General features: G+C 42.4%; 1 long non-coding RNA gene across 1 annotated transcript in view; it reads left to right on the top strand.

Moving 5' to 3' along the window:
* The first annotated feature begins 6,409 nt into the window (after positions 1-6,409).
* LOC126503301 (uncharacterized) overlaps positions 6,410-14,114 on the top strand; it is a 50,950-nt gene continuing 43,245 nt past the window's right edge. The window contains exon 1 of the long non-coding RNA XR_007592249.1: positions 6,410-6,536. This is a non-coding gene — a long non-coding RNA (uncharacterized lncRNA). The remainder of the gene's footprint in view (positions 6,537-14,114) is intronic.

Below are 14,114 nucleotides of genomic sequence, written 5' to 3'. Positions count from 1 at the left end.
CCTATTCCAGGGCACTGGTGCAGCTTCAGGCAATGGCAGGAATTATCCTTCTCTCCCAATGTGTTTTGGCTCTGCAGAGGGAATCAGATCAAGCTTCCCTGTGGACTTCAAGAGTTCAAGAATGGGTTGTCTGTCTATTTCCTGGGAACACTGCTTACAAGATCCTTGTATTGGGTGGGTGCTTCATTCCAATCATATATTGGTATAGCTCTTTAAACACACATAATTGTGTAAAGGAAGGTAAACCCAGTTTTTCAGCTGTGTTCAGTTCTCAAATTCTGTTTGTTCTCCGAAAGACTATATTGACTTTGGAAAGTAGCTTGGCAATATTACACTCTAGCAACTTTCACTCCCAACTATGCTCCCTGGAGAACACTCATGTGCCAAGGAAAGAATGCAGTATTTTAATCCTAAAAACAGACATGCTGAGTTAATTGTCCATCCACAGGAGAAAGGACACACAGATTTGTACAAAGAGTGTTCTAGACGAAGTAGCACTAATGTAATACAGAGTCATCTCAAAAGGCATGTCAAAATAAAAATCATAAACAGTGTTATGCATTCTGCCTGCCAGGGCCCCAGTAGGAAGCAGAAGACACACGGAAGAGGAGTTCTAGAAAGGTAGAACGGAGGTTTCACTCCCACGGATGCCTAGGCTGGTGGGTTATTCAATGCTCTACAGAATGTTGAAATGTTACTGTGTATCCTCCCTCAAAATTGTTTCCATCTAGATAAATTTATTTTGTGGCTTCCTTTTAATCTAGCATATCTTTATGGCTTATTCTGACCAATAGATTGTGGCAAATGCAATTTGAGATGGGTGCTAGGAGCATTCGAAATCCCTGCTCTCACTGTCTGGGATGCTTTTGATGTCATGTGACATAGCCTGCACCAGTCCTCTTGAGGACCCTTGAAAAGAAAGATCTGCCAAAGGCCAGCCCCAGATGACACTGATCTATTCGCAAATGTTAGGGTAAATCTAATCAATCAGTACCACTTTAAGTAGATTTGGAAACTGAGCCTAGCTCAAATAACCAACACATATGATGGGAGCAAAAAACTGGTTATTGCTTTTAGTCTTTAAGTTCTGGGGTGATTCATTATGGGTCCATAGTCAACACAAAAGAGATGATGAAGAAGAAGAAGAAGAAGAAGAAGAAGAAGAAGAAGAAGAAGAAGAAGAAGAAGAAGAAGAAGAAGAAGAAGAAGAAGAAGAAGACCACCTATGGTCTCTTGAAGTTAGCAAGATGGGAGTTAACCAGGATTAGGGCAAGACTGGAATTTTATGGGGCAGGGTATGAATGGATAATCTTCAAGCAGTCCCAGAACCAGACATGGAATGGGAGAGAATGACCTTCCAACCTCTAAAATACTGTGCTATGGCAGAGAGATGAATCTGGAAAGGGATGAGGGGTGATGGAGAAAATTGGAACTAATATTGGTCCTGATCAATTAATTGGCTGTGTGATCCCAGCAAGGAATGAGGAACCTCAAATCAGATTGGAGGTCAGTTCTGGGAAGGAAGGGTTTCTACCTTACAAAGACCATGAACACACACACATGTTCATGGGATTTTCATACAGACTGTTTTGTATGTGTTTTATTTTATTTATTTATTTATTTATTTATTTATTTATTTATTTATTTATTTTGAGACAGGGTTTCTCTGTAGCTTTGGTGCCTGTTCTGAAACTAGCTCTTGTAGACCAGTCTGGCCTCGAACTCACAAAGATCCATTTGTCTCTGCCTCCCAAGTGCTGGGATTAAAGGTGTGCATCACCACTACCCAGCTCTGTTTTTGTGTGTTTGAACTCAGTCACATCTGGGAAGAAGCTGGCAACACCAAGTCACGCAATGAGTGACCATGACATCATCAGGTTACTCCCCTAAGCCTAACTTTTTGAAAAATCAGAGGGCCATTTGGGCATGGGACATGATTGTAGAAATGTGGGCATAGGGGTTGATATCTGACTGATCTTCAGGAGAAAGAGAGAGAGAGAGAGGGAGAGGATTTGAGGAAGACAGGAAGAGAGAGAGAGAGAGAGAGAGAGAGAGAGAGAGAGAGAGAGAGAGAGAGAGAGAGAGAGAGAGAGATCTAGTAGGCAAGAAGGCTAGTGAGTGAGAGAGCAAATGAACAGTCTCCCCAGGTGTGTCCATGTAGAACAAGAGAAGACTTGATGCCTTTGCAGCCCCATCATTTCCAAACCTCCTCTCTATCATATATATGCACACAGCATATGTGCACAGATGGTCGGGCACACACACATGCACATATACATACACAAGTCACTAATAAGCCCCAGCAGGAATCTGGGAATCTAGAAAGGTGTCAACCTCCTGCTCCTATTTGCATAGTGCCTGGCATTTTCTACCATGAAATCAGGGCACAGAAATAAGGCAAGGGTGTTTTCTTGTGGTAAAGACAGAGGTGCCCATGCTAAGGCTGCAATATGCACCACTTACCCGACAGCACTTGCACCCAAGTGCCGGGCATTAGATCATGAGAATATTTCTAGTCCCCTCCTGGGCATGTTGTCACGACTTGAGCCACGTCAGGTGACTCCCTTGGCAATGGGTCTGGCACATAGTAAGCGCTCAATAAATGCTGACTGTCAGTATGTCGTGTTGTCCTGTGTTCAGGTGTTGCCAACAGAATAATGGCAGACACGATGATCAAAGACTCCCTAATCTAATGAAGAATTTGGAACAACTACTTAAAAAGAGACCTGTGGCCATCTTACAAGACACCTAAGCAGCTTTCTATGAAGACTTTGTAGCTACAAAATGAACTTCCTGGTGACAGTCACCATGAAAACCAGGCTCTCTGCCAATAGTCAGGGGAAGTAGCCTCCTTGGGTACGGATCACAGAGTCTCAGCTTCCAGACACCCAGGATTTCAGAGTCAGAATCACCAGGAAAGCCTCACCCAAATTCTGACCCTAACTGAGAGAAAATTGATGTGTCCCATTTCAAGCACTTAAATCTTGACATCTCCTATGATGCCTAAACGATAGACTCTATATATGCTTAATTTCCTGTGTATACATATCCGTGAGAAAGAGTTGTCTATTTTTCAAGGACTCAAATACATATTATACATATTGTTTGTCACATCATAATCACCAGCACCATGACTTTCATGATTTGGAGGTACTATTGGCTCAAACAATGATTACTTGGATGTAGGCTCTGCAAGGACAATTGTTCTGTTGGCAGATTGCTGAGTACTACATGGGTGGGTAGTGCATATAGCCAGGATATGCTGGAGCAGTGGATGACTCACAGCAGAAGTCTATCTGCCCAACTAATAATGGTCCACAATTTAAAAACGTAAGGGTTCAACCCTTCTGGAATTTTCCTTGGTCATTTTAAACTGTAGTTGACTGCACTTAATTGTAACCCCAAAAAGAGATATTGAGGGATCAAGGAGGTCTGTGTAGTACCAGAAATGGAGAGGAAAGGAAAGGAAGAAGAAGGCTTTACTCAGGCTTATTAGGCACATAATCCTTTGCCAAGTTCTTACATTGACTCCATATATATATATATAATTTGCATTCCTATAACCACCCATGAGAGCAAGAGAAAATTGCCTTTAATTCCAAGACAAGAATGCCAGTACGTGAAAAGCTTTCCTAGGCCTTTCTGCTTGGCCTAGGAAGGGGTTGCAGAGTTTCAGACTCAAGTCTCTCCACTTCCAGGACCTGTGTCTAGGTAAGATACCCTTCCTGGTGCTACAGCAGGTCAGTCATCTTTGCCCAACCTTCTCTGCCTGTTTGGCTGCCATTTACCTTTTCTGTCTCCTTTGCTCCATTTCTTTCTTCTTTGCTGTTAGGAACGGGGGAGGGTTGACAAAATGGTAAAATGATCCCGCCCAACTGTTTGTCTATAAGTAAAGTATAAGGTGAAATGCTATGTCTGTGGCTGCTTTTTTTTTTTTTTTTTTTTTTATAGCTGTCATAGCACCTGGCCTAGGTGGGAGGCTCAGAATCTATGGAGACTGATAGAAGTGTTTTTCAAATTTAGCTGTCAAAGCTGGGGAAATCATCCTGCCTCCTGCCTGGAAAGTGATTTACAATTTTCCTCTTTGGTGGCATCCTAAAGCAAACAGGCACTTTGGTTTCCATGGAGAACCCACTCTTCTCTCTAAGGTAGAGGGCCTGCCTGCACCCCTTTCCCTCTTCCTCTCTTCCTTTTCTCTTCCATTACCCCTTCCTTCCTCTCCCTCCCCCTTTCATCCTCCTTTACAATCCTTCTCTCAATTTCTTATCCTTCTGATGGTCATGCCTCTTCCCACACACTCCATCATTCCTTGATTCTTCCCCACACCCTAAAGCACCTGTTCTGGGTCGAGTCTTCCTCTACTTGCTAAGGATGCAGAGGTGATTCAGAAATGTTTCTGCCCATGAGAAACTTTTCGTCTGCTTAGGAGAGATAAGCTAAGCAAATGCTTCAGGGTGGATGATTGAGAGAGGGAGCCATTACCTGGGAGCCCTGAGTTCCTTAGGGTGGATTTTGTAAGGAAAGCCACCCCTTTTTCAGACAATGGCACACTAGGAAGCAGGCAGAGCCCTCTGCTCATGCCTGAGGGGTTGGACTGTACAAGGTCGTGGAGCTCTTTGTATAAAATGACAGGGTTGTATTTTATTTTCACTGCTTCATACTAGAAGGAGTCAGTGGGTGATATGACAAGTAATAGTAGAGGGACTGAGGTCAGGGATGGGCTCTGCCCACTCTTCTTTACTTTCTACTTTAGTCTCTGCATGAGGGAAAGGCCTCTGAAAAGAGATGGACATGACTGATCTCTTCTGTGTCTCAGAGAAGGGAGGCATCCTTCCATGCAGTCCTCGCCTTTTTCTCTGTTGCTCTGAAGTGCAGTGCTTAGAGTCAAGAAGACATTTGGGCTTAAACAATTCATTCAAGTAAAGACTAGTTTTTGTTTTGTTTTTGAGAAAACAACTCTCTATGTAGGCCAGGCTAGCTTTAAGCTTGAGATTTTCCCCCTGGCACAGTCTCTTAAGTGTTGAGATTATGGGGATATGCCACCATGCCAGCCTAAAGTCAAGATTTTAAACGACAGTTTATGTGACTTGGTTTCCAAGTTTGCTGATTTTCCAATAAATCTAGTGGCACCAAGAATCCATTCCAGAGAGGACAGCATTGTGACCAGTGGGCTTCTTGTCCAGGATCATAAACTTGGAGTTCGATATAAAGTCACAGTTATTACAGAGAAAAAGAGAAACCCCCTGATGCTCACGCCATCTGAAAACAGAACATGCTTGGCTTAGGTGGCTATTAATATACATTGTCATTGGCATCAGCATTGCAGGCTCAGTCTTGGAGAGAGCCAAGATACTGCTCATTTGCATACTACTTTGCATTCATTTGCATTTTTCTCCTGTGCAAAATCAAATGCAGCTAATTAGTGCAACCTTGTTACAATGAGAAGCAGGCTCAACCTTCTGTGCCTGGGTGGATGGAGTCCAGAGCAGGGACTGAAACAACCCAAAGCCACTTCCATCCTGGGTTGGATATGCAAGGAGACTTGAGCGGGAAACACAGACCTGGAATGAAAAGCAGGAAAGTGAGGTGTATCATTTTCAAGTATTGTCCTTCTGAAGTAGCAACTGGAAAGTCAGTAAGACCGGAGAACTAGGAAAGAGGGGGCGGGGCTGAGAATGACTTAAAGGGGGTCAAGAGCTGTGTCTCGTATATGATTTGTATGTCAGAGATCTTGGAAAACATCAGGTATAGAGTTCTGTTCTGTTAGGGAGAAGCTACAGGATGCTGTACTTGGGGAAGTATAGGGAGGAAGTGAGAAAAAAGGTAGCAATGAACTTGGTAGTGTAAAGTATAGAATGTAGGTGGGCATTCTAGGCTGTTAACATGAGACCATCAAGAAGTAGACCTGGGAATGAGGTGCTCAGCATCTTTGCAGTGTCCAGCTACTATATGTGAAGGGGATCCCGTTGATATCTCTCTCTCTCTCTCTCTCTCTCTCTCTCTCTCTCTCTCTCTCTCTCTCTCTCCACACACACACACACACACACACACACACACACACACACACTCTACACACCACAGAGATACCTTTGGATTTAATAAACAGAGCATACAAGAATCACAAGCTAAGTACTCCACAATCACAGTTTTATTGGATGATTCCCACGGCCACCCGAAGAACCACTTGTCATTAGGTGCCAGTAAGGCAGAAGCTGCTTGCCTCGTATGCCAGGAAGCTCTTCTCGGATAGCTAAAACATCCCCTCTTCTGAAGGGTGACAGCAACATTCATTTGGTCTCCCTCTTTCTTGTGTAGCCTCGAAGCAGTCTGTGGCTTATCTGCTAACCTACTCTTTTTGGTCACGGTCATTTTGATTTGGTTGTGACTTTAGTCCTTTGTCAGCTGAGGACTCCTTTCTCTCAACTGGTCATTTTGCTTGCTTTCTCAGGTTTTAGCTCCATGCTCTGTTGCTGAGACTGCTCCACTCCACGAGGGACCCCACCCATCTACCTAGGAGATTGCACTGTCGGTTCAGGGTGAGTGGAAGTGATGGATGTTAGTGCTGGGTAGGAGATAATGCGCGAGTCACCATATTTGACATTCCTTCCCGATTCTGCCAACAGAACTTGCTCCACAGCCAGTCCTGGGGTAGGAGCAAGGGGTAGCAGTTATGGGCAACAGGTAATGCTGAGTCACAAAAGAAGTGTATTGCACTGTAAGCCTTCAAGGTTGACTGTATGATTATCATGTCTGTTCTGCAAGAAACATCCATCTCCCACATTATAGTGTGAGATTGGCTCTTGTGGAATGGCTTTTCTGCCAATCGTCCAAAGCTCCCTATGGAAACACTATGCTTGATACAGTGGATGTCTAGACCTTTAGCCCACGATCATTGCCTTGAGTCAAAATACATTAGTCTCCAGTTTTGAAACATGTGAAACTTAAAAAAAAGCTTGCCATAAAAGGTAATGATTTTCTTTATAACATTTTCACATACAGTGTGTGTGAAATGTCTTTGTCCTTGCTCATTCCCTTCTCTGCCAGTCTCAATGTCCCCCTTTCTCTCTTTTTGTCCCCTTTATATTCCCTCAATCAGCTCCCTTTCTCCTCTTACCTCACATATATTCTGTGACTCTCTTATTCTAACTCCTACTTCCTTTATAGTTCTTTCTCCACCTCGTGTTTCCAAAGCCGCCTTTCTACGTCTGTGCCTTGCGAATACCTGTGTGCATGTGTATGAACGTTACTTCCAAACCTAGTGATGAAACTGCTACTACCAATAGCAGTGAACGCTCTGCAAAATTATCCTATTTGGCTTTTGACAAAAGGCACATGAGGCAGGTCGTTTAATTTCCACTTCCCAGAATAATAAGAAACAGAAGTTCAGGACTGTTCAGTAATGCATTCACAATCACACATGCAAGGAGAGGGTCAGGATTGAAGTCAGCATTCCTCTCATGCACAGACCCTAATCTCATTACTTTTTGCTCATGCATTTCCTCTCCAAACTGGATGCTAACCAGCGGAGCCACATACCTTATTCATCAGAGATGGCTGCAAGTTTTATGTCTGCTTAGGTAAAGCAAAAATACTCATGAAACCCTACAAATAACCTTAGATTATTCAGAGGCCGTCTGTGTGCAATTGTTTCTTGAAAGCTTAGATGAGATGTTCTGTTTTCTGGATGCTAGGACCTACAAAATGCAACACGTGGCTTGATACCACATGTTCTGAGGACCAACTCACAGGGGCCATTCGACTGTATCAAAGTACATGAAAAACATCTTGTGGAAATAGGTTTTTCTGAGCACAGGACCTATAGTATTTATGAGATGCTTGAAGGGTCCATTACCCTCCAGAGATGAGACATTCTAATTCTCCCATCTGCTGAGTGTGACTGGCCACTTTCCTCAGAGGAGGCTTGGATGCAGGAAGCCTTCATGCTGACTAACCGGTGGTTGAAGTTTGCAGGGTGACTGTCGGGTTTATCAGAGAGTAACTGGAAGGCAAACTGTATCATTTCATTTGAGCAATCATTAAAAATGTTCCTGCTTCACATTCCTGTGGCTCCTTGTGGCTCATTCTGCAGAGGAGCTCTCCACCCCCCCCCTCCCCCGCCGGCCGAAGCTATGTCATTAGCTGTGGCCATTGGTCATTTCCTGTCTCATCTGTCTAAATGCTTCTTTTATTTTGACTGCCATGAGAATCGGTTCTGAGCTATGAGCTGAGTTTCACAGGCACTGGCGGGATGTACTTCCTTCCATGTGGGGACAAAGGAGAAGAATGCAGGAGTGGCATTCAGGAACGTGGGTGCAGCCACAGGCTCTCTGATAGCATTTTCATTCATGCGTGTCCTCAGGCATGCCTGTTTCAAACAGCATTCTTTGAGTACTCAGGATATATTACCACTGTTCTAGATGCTGGGAAATGGAAGTATACATACTATAACAAAAATAGGTCCTCATAGTTCTAGAGTTTTTGCTCTGGTGGGAGATAAAATATGCTAATAAATTTAGGACCTATATAGATTCGTAAAATATATGCTTTCCATGCACTAATTTAGGGAAGGAGAGCAAGTGTCCTGAATACCATAATCTTCCTATCAGACAATCAGTGACATGAAATGAGCCTTAAAACAGTCCTTTCCCCGCCCTCCCCTCTTCTCCCTCCTTCCCTCTTATCTTTGAGCTTCCATCATAAAAGTCTGTTAGTGCATCTGGTAATCTTGATGTCTATTATTTTATTTAATGTATCTGAGTGTTCGGCCTGTGTGTGTGTATGTGTTCCTTGCTCCCACCTAAGGATGGTTGTGAGCCCCCATGTGAGTGCTGGGAACTGATCGTGGGTCCTCTGCAAGAGCAGCAAACACACGTAGCTGCTGAGCCATGTCTCTAGTCCTTTGCTATTTTTGTTGTTGCACGGCAACTGCGACATTTTTGATTTCTAATGTGTATTAGAATGATAACTCTTTTACTGTTTTACTTTTAATCGGTTTGTATTCTTAGTATCAAGTATGTCTCCTACATGCAGAATATAGTCATTCCTTGGGTTTTTATAGATTGCTTTTCATTTTTTGCTTAGAGCTTTAAGTGGATGCGCAGAGAGTGTAATTGTTGGCTTGGTTATATCAAGTCATCCATATTGCTCTGGGCTCTTACGCCCACCTCATATTCATTCTCTTCTGTGTTTTTCTTTGTCAGGAACTTTTTAGTGTTTACTTTAATGTCTCCCTCTTCTTTGTGCTTATATTTCTTTGGTGGTTTTCTAGTGACTTTTTAGGGATTATAATTTGTGTCTTTGAGTTAATGTTCAACTAATAGAAATGTTTTTATTCCACTTTCATTTTGAAATAGAATTGGATACATAATTCTGTTTTTTTCTTCCTTTCTCTTTTCTTCTGCCTCCATTTTTTTTGTGTTCCCCCTTTCCCCATCCTTCACGTATTGAAATCTAAGACCTGATACCTGCCAATCAAGCAATGTGTTACCCAGTCACATCACCAGCTCAGTAATTTCTGTATGATTTGTTTCCTCATTTTTTTCTTTAGTGGTGCTTTGATGTCTTGTTCCAATGTTTTCTAGTTTTCATAGAATTGGATGTGATGTCAGCCATCAATTTTATCTGTGGTCTCCTGCAGAGCATGTACATTTTGACATCTCTTGGACCATTTTCCTTAGTCAGACAAGTTGCAACAAGTAGATTTGCAAGATGGAGAGAAATGACATTTCATTTGAGCTCTTGCAATCCGTCAATTCTGAAACGTTCTGTACATGAAGTTTATTCCCATCTTTCAGCTACCATAACTAATACATTTATTTAGGCATTTTATTTTCTTTGTTGTAACCCAAAGAACCTTTTTAAAAAATTAATAATTCATTTTTCTTAGCTCCCACGTCATCATCACCATCACTGTCCCTTGCCATGCCTGTCAAGGATGAGACTCCAACTTGCACAAAGTACTTATAGTTCCATGAATAGAACTTAGCCTAAGGGAGCTAAAGAGACTTCTTTTTAACACTCAACCAGGTCCCCTGGGTCATGTCTAGAATTCGCATCTTGGTTCATCTATATCCACATCTGGTCTTGTGACCCATTCCAGATCAAGCATTGTAAATGGGAGAAAGTCTTTTTTATCTCTCCTTCTCTCTGTTTTATCCTCTGCCCTGTAAGAGTTCTGACTGGCTTTGGGTACTCTTTAGGCTTGTGCCTGTGGTCTTAGAGAATCATATACTCTCAAAAACAAGCTGCAGCTTTCTGAATGTCTGGTTGAATCTTCTTTTCTATGATAGTAGTTCTCTCTTCATATCTCTAAATGCTCTTTTTTATGTTGGAAAGGAGAGGGATATCTTTACAAAGCATTTTAGATGCATAACAAGACAGGCAGAGAGATTTTATGATCTGGAATAGACATTTCTGATAGAAAACTCTGGGAAACAAGTTCTAATTTACCTCAACATCCTGTGAACTCTCCCATCAAAACCTTGTCTTAATCTTGTCTCAGTCTCTGTCAACACAGTTATAGCTTGTGTCAATACATTCTGATTTTCCATTTTAGGAAGTGGTGGAATGACAAAGTGACTTTCTGACATTTCTACAAAGATACTTTCTTTGTGCTAAAACAAACACAAACACACTATGAATACTCCATAGAGGGACTACCAACTGATTCAGCCACCATATATGTGTGTGTACATATATATATGTGTGTGTGTGTGTATGAATATCTATCTATCAATCTATCTATCTGTCTATCATCTATCTATCTATCTATCTATCTATCTATCTATCTATCTATCTATCTAATTTAAAATTTCATTTCAGAGTGCTTTTCTTGATTTTCTTTCCTATTTCCTGGATGCCACTGAGCATCAATGTGTCTATTTCTCTTCGCCAATCTTCCTAACCGCCTTTCTGCATCATAGCTTCTGAAACCTTCCAGTCTTATGGCCTCCACTCCTGACAATTATACTTACCCAGATCTTCTTGCATTTGCTTTCTGGCTGTCCCATGGCATGCAGGATACTACTCTCCATCTCAGTGACTACTGCATAGGATGCTACTGCTCTCTGTGTTTCGATGGAGATGCAATTGTGTTCTCTCATCATTTATGCTTCTGCTTAGATAAAATGGCCATCAGTGTCTTCCTTGGTTATCTAATAACTAACACACCCAAAGACATAGCAAAACTCTTTTTATTTCTTGCTAAGCACTTGCATTTAACCATTAACAATGTATTACATATTCATTGTTTATTGCTCTTCTCTACAACTAAATGAAGAACTTCTAAACAGGAGTTCTTCGTGCTTCACGCACTACCTGAATTGACTGTGACACCAACATTGGTTGACTGAACTATGCTAAACCAGCAGAATGAAACTCATTAAGAGAAAAGCATAAACAAAAGACAGACAGATTTATTTGAACATCAGATAAGTGACTGGATCAGATCCCTTCCAAGATTACAATTTTGGGATTTGAGGTGATGCTATTGATCTCTGAAAATTATCTTGTTCCGATGCTTTCAACTACTCAGGTTTTATGCTTGTTTATTTGTGTGGGATTTTTTTTGTTTGTTTTTCAAGACATGGTTTCTCTATGTGACATCCCTGGCTGTCCTGGAACTAGCTCTTGTAGACCAGGCTAACCTCAAACTCACAGAGATTTGCCTATCTCTGCCTCCCAAGTGCTGGGATTGAAGGTGTGCACCACCACCGCACCCAGCTCAACCACTCAGGTTTTATAGTTTGCCATGTGCTCAGAACTAAAGTAGGTTGCATGTTCATTTTCCATTCTTCATTCACCTTGGCTTCCCTTGCTGGTATCATGCCGTACAGTGGAGTTCCCTTGGGAGAAGATAACTGCAGATGTTTTCAGGTTCACTGTTTTCCAAGTTAACAGCAGCAGCTGGAAGAGGACTCTCTCTCCTACTGCCAGAGTATTTATTCAGAGAAAGATTCTATATGTCTTGGAGGCAAATTGCCACAACTAACCTAGTCATTCCCACAAGGGGATTAGCTTTCAGGGTGCCTCTTCTTGTCCATGCCTAAGACTGAGGCTTGAGGTGAGTAGCCCTGAATGAAATCGTATCAGAGTAGAATGCTTAGTGGTAGTTTCTCTATGGAATAAAGCAGAGGGAGTATGTGTTTCCTTCCTCACTGCCTGTAAATGGTCTCAAGGCACAGTTTTGATGTGCATTTCCATGTTTGTGTATGTAGGGGAGCTGATGTGCATATATAAGTACACACGAACTTGCATACATATGCATATGAAGGCAAGAAGAATATGTTATACCTCTATTCTCCCATCCACTTTTTTTTTAAAAAAAAAAAAAAAACAGGCTCTATCACTGGCCTCAGTTCCCCCCAGGATGCTGGCCTGGTTGATCAGTGAACCTCAGGGATCTGTCTGACTCCACCTACACAGCCATGAGACGCACACTCAGCCTTTTTATTTGGGTTCTGGGCACTTTACCTGTTGAGCCATCCCATCAGTCACACTTTTTTTTTTTTTTTTTTTTTTTTTTGCTGAAATCAAAGGACCAGATATGTTACCATGGCAGCAAGTTGTTATCCACAGCATTTCAGAGCTATGGATGAAGGGTGTTCCTGGAAGAGCCGGCTGGCTTCCTGGCTCTGTTCATCCAGAGCACTGTTTTTAGATGACTGGTGAAGTGGGCTGTCTGAAAAGAACAGGCTGTTTCTCATCTTCCTAGTGATACTTTCTTTTCCAGGAATGATTTCTTCATGCCACTTCGTCTGAGCACACACAGAAGGGCTTTATTCTAGGTGCTTGCTACGTACTTTCTGAAGTCTTTCCGCTGCTTCTCCTCTTGAATATTCATAGCCTCTAATTTATGCCGATTGTTCTTGTATGGGCATACCATTCTAGGTTAAAATGTTAAGCATAAGGCCTTATTTTCCTTTGATTAATTTTGTATTCTCTCTTGTATATGAAATTTCCTTTTATATAGATGGCACAATTACCAATTGTTTTTTGGCTTTAATTGCTGAGTTGGCGGTGCCCTTCTACCCAACTTAACCACTCGTCTAGAGTGGTTTTTTTTTTTTTTTTTTTTTTGCCAACTTATGTTGCTGACTGGCTCCTCACATATGCCTACATAGTACTTGCATCTCCATTGTCTAGCATGGAACTTTCACAGTGCAGGGCTCTCAAATGTTACTTTGTCAACTGATAAATATTGGTGGCATGCCTACTACTGTTGTGTGCTGTAGTTGCAACAGAGCGCATAGCAGGCCCAGCATTGCCTGCACTGAGATGCTAGCCTGATTTCAGAGCCAGCTCATGAAAGGTGCATGAACAGGATTGCATGCTGAAAGCTGAAATGCAAGAGGAGGGTTTCCAGAGACTGTGGTAGACGAGAAAATGGTTTCTTAATTCATGTTTGTGAGATGAGCGGTGGAGAGAAATGGCCAGTTTTCTTCCACAAAGAGCTGATCCCTCATGTGTTTGTTGCTCCCCGTAGGCTTTGTCACTGCATTTGATACACTGAATCAAAGTGTTCTGTTTGTGATATGCTTTGACAAAGAAAACCTGGCGGTGTCTTGCTTGATGTGTCTGTCCTCTAGTGTCTGGCAGTGCTACCCAAGAAATGTCTTGATGAATGGATGGATGGATGAACTAAACAAAAAGGCTCAGTCTTCAGTTAGAGACTGAAGGGCTTTCCTGAACAATGCCCAGTGATGGCTGACTTAGGACCCGGGCAATATTCTCAGAGAGTCTGTGGAGCATGGCCCCTCGCTCTGGGAGTGGAAGTACTTGGGGTAATGATGAAGGCTGATGTAGCAATCTTATGTGAAGTGAGATGATCTGCCAGCTTCAAGCAAGGAGCATCTGACCTTCAGTGCTGTACCAGAGGGCAGTAGACCTTGACTGACAGCTACAGAGGGAGAGATGCTGTTCTGATTTACCAGAAATTACCTCTTCCTCCCACTTCCTAACAGCCAGGGCCATGGCCTTGTCCAGGGCCTGTCTCACTTGGAAGAAGTGTGTGTGTGCTGTGCCACTTGAGTTCCTTTACCTTCTTTGTTAACAGGAACAGACTGAGTCCATGAGTGAACTGTTCCCCGAGTGCGGTGTGGTGCCAGAAGAAAGCC

Source organism: Alexandromys fortis, unplaced genomic scaffold (assembly GCF_014885135.2).
Source record: "Alexandromys fortis isolate MF-2015 unplaced genomic scaffold, M_Fortis_MF-2015_v1.1 scaffold_2_1_26212458, whole genome shotgun sequence".
Classification (NCBI taxonomy): domain Eukaryota; kingdom Metazoa; phylum Chordata; class Mammalia; order Rodentia; family Cricetidae; genus Alexandromys; species Alexandromys fortis.
The sequence above is the reverse complement of the archived record's forward strand: the minus strand, read 5'-3'. Positions and strand labels throughout refer to the sequence as shown.